Genomic DNA, 3,318 nt, shown 5'->3' with positions numbered 1-3,318 from the left:
CAATGTGAAGAGAATGGAAGACAATTCACAGCCTGGGAAAATATTTGCAAAAGACCTATCTAATAAAGAACTATTATCCAAAATATACAAAGAACTCTTAAAACTCAACTATGAGAAAATATAAAGCCCAAGTAAAAAATGGGCCAGTGACCTTAACAGATGTCTCACTAAAAAGATGTATAGCAGAATTACGGTAACACCCATTTTGCAATACACACAAATTTCATTATTTTGTACACCTTAAACTAATAAAATGTTATATGTCACTTATATGTCAAAAGATATACAAGTGGCAAACAGGCATATGAAAAGATACCCCATATCAAATGTCATTAGGGAACTGCAAATTAAAGCAATGAGACCCCACCACACACCGATTAGAATGGCCAAAAGCTAGAACACTGGCAACACCAAAGGGTAAGGATGTGGAGCAACAGGAACTTTCACTTATTGCTGATGGAAAGGCAGATGGTCCAGCCACTTGGGAAGACAGTTTGACAGTTTCTTAAAAAACTAAACATATTCTTACTATAGCATCCAGCAATCATACTTTGTTATTTACCCAAATGATTTGAAAACTTGTGTCTGCACTAAAACCTACACACAAATGGCTACAGCAACCTTATTCATAATTGCCAAAAACTTAGAAGCAACCACGATGTCCCTCAGTAGGTTAGTGAAGAAATAAGCTTCAGTACACCCAAGAATGGAATATTATTCAGTACTAAAAATACATGAGTTATCCAGCCATGAAAACAAATGCAGGAAACTTAAATAAACATGATTAAGTTCACGAAGCCAATATGAAAATGCTGCATGCTGTATGATTCCAACTATATTACATATTACTTTCTGGAAAAGGCAAAAGTTTGGAGAACAATGAAAAGGTCATTTTTTGCCAGGGGTTAGGGCAACAGGAGATGGATAAATAGCAGAACACACAGCATTTTTAGGGCAGTGAAAATACTCTGTGTGATATCGTGATGATTAATAAATATAGCTCATTATATATCGGTCCCAACCCATTACAGTATCAAGTTGAACCCTAAGGTAAACTATGGACTTTGTGTGGCTATGATGTGTTGACATAGGTTCATCTTTGGTAAGGAATGCACTGTGGGGGGGGGGGGGTGGCGAGTGTGTATGACATCTCTGTACCTTTCTGTCAATTTTGTTGTGCACTTAAAACTGTCCTAAAAAATAGTCTTTAAAAAAGTTACTGCCCTGGGCTGACGCACCGACAGCGGAGGAGCTCAGAAGACCTTTGCACGCTCCGTGGGTCCCGAGAGCCGAGCTGTCTCAGCTGCCGCTGGTGACTAGTGTTTCCTGAGCACCGAGGAAAACCCACCAGGAACCAAAAATGCTGAAACCAATCAATGTCCGAGTCACCACCATGGACGCGGAGCTGGAGTTCACCATCCAGCCCAACACGACGGGAAAGCAGCTTTTTGACCAGGTGGTTAAGACGATCGGCCTGCGGGAAGTGTGGTACTTTGGCCTCCAGTATGTAGATAATAAAGGATTTTCTACCTGGTTGAAACTGGAAAAAAAGGTGTCGGCCCAGTAAGTCAGGAAGGAGAATCCTCTCCAGTTCAAGTTCAGGGCCAAGTTCTTCCCTGAAGACGTGTTGAGGAGCTCATCGAGGACATCACCCAGAAGCTCTTCTTCCTCCAAGTGAAGGAGGGCATCCTCAGTGACGAGATCTACTGCCCTCTGGAGACAGCGGTGCTCCTCGGCTCCTACGCCGTGCAGGCCCAGTTTGGGGACTACAGCAAAGAGACTCACAAGTCTGGGTACCTCCGCTCCGAGCAGCTGATCCCCCAGTGAGTCATGGACCAGCACAAGCTCACCAGGGACCAGTGGGAGGACCGCATCCAGGTGTGGCACGCGGAGCACCATGGGATGCTCAAAGACAGCGCAATGCTGGAATATCTGAAGATTGCCCAAGACCTGGAAATGTATGGAATCGACAATTTTGAGATAAAAAAACAAGAAAGGAACAGACCTTTGGCTTGGAGTGAATGCCCTTGGACTAAATATTTATGAGAAGGACTATAAGTTGACCCCAAAGATCGGCTTCCCATGGAGTGAAATCAGGAACATCTCCTTCAATGACAAAAAGTTTGTCATTAAGCCCATCGACAAGAAGGCACCTGACTTCGTGTTCTACGCGCCCCGCCTGTGCATCAACAAGCGATCCTACACCTCTGCATGGGGAACCACGAGCTGTACATGCGCCGAAGGAAGCCCGACACCATCGAGGTGCAGCAGATGAAGGCCCAGGCCCGGGAGGAGAAGCACCAGAAGCAGATGGAGTGGCAGCAGCTGGAGAATGAGAAGAAGAGGAGAGAAACCATGGAGAGAGAGAAAGAGCAGATGATGCGGGAGAAGGAGGAGCTGATGCTCAGGCTCCAGGACAACGAGCAGAAAACCAAGAAGGCCGAGAAAGAACTTCAGGGCCAGATTCAGAGGGCCCTGCAGCTGGAGGGGAGCGGAAGCGTGCTCAGCAGGAGGCTGAGTGTCTGGAGTCCGACCACCTGGCCAAGGAGGAGCTGGAGAGGCAGGCGGCAGATCAGATAAAGAGCCAGGAGCAGCTGGCTGCTGAGCTCGCAGAGTACACCGCCAAGATCGCCCTCTTGGAGGAGGCGCAGGCGCAAGGAGGACGAGGTCGAGGAGTCGCAGCACCGGGCCTAGGAAGCCCAGGATGATCTGGTGAAGACGAAGGAGGAGCTGCACCTGGTGATGACGGCGCCCCCACCCCCACCGCCCAGCGTGTAGGAGCCCGTGGGCTACCACGTCCAGGAGGGCCTGCAGGAGGAGGGCACAGACTACAGTGCTGACCTGTCCAGCGAGGGCATCCTGGACGACCGCAACGAGGAGAAACGGATCACCGAGGCTGAGAAGAACAAGCGCCTACAGCGGCAGCTGACGACTCTGTCCAGTGAGCTGTCCCAGGCCAAAGACGAGAGCAAGAGGACCCACAACGACATCATCCACAACGAGAACATGAGGCAAGGCCGGGACAAGTATCAGACGCTGAGGCAGATCCGGCAGGGCAACACCAAGCAGCGCATCAACGAGTTTGAGGCCGTGTGAAGGCCGGGCTGAGACTGGACGGGGCGGGGCCACGAGCCTGGGCTCTGCCGAGCTTCACGCAGACTCAGAACTCGTACTTGTAGTTCTCAAGATCTAGACCCCTCCACGTACTCGGTTCCTTTAAAGAGAGAGTAGCTGTCTCCGTGGGAAAATCCTGGGGCTGGGACCACTGGAAGCTTCCCTGGTTATTTTTCCCATATGTATCATTGTGCCAAACGGGCC

The 3,318-nt window shown here is 49.2% G+C and overlaps 1 pseudogene; it reads left to right on the top strand.

Moving 5' to 3' along the window:
- The first annotated feature begins 1,241 nt into the window (after window positions 1–1,241).
- LOC112316827 (ezrin pseudogene) lies at window positions 1,242–3,096 on the top strand (annotated as a pseudogene).
- Window positions 3,097–3,318: the final 222 nt, after the last annotated feature.

This window comes from Desmodus rotundus, chromosome 4 (assembly GCF_022682495.2).
Source record: "Desmodus rotundus isolate HL8 chromosome 4, HLdesRot8A.1, whole genome shotgun sequence".
Lineage (NCBI taxonomy): Eukaryota > Metazoa > Chordata > Mammalia > Chiroptera > Phyllostomidae > Desmodus > Desmodus rotundus.
The sequence above is the reverse complement of the archived record's forward strand: the minus strand, read 5'-3'. Positions and strand labels throughout refer to the sequence as shown.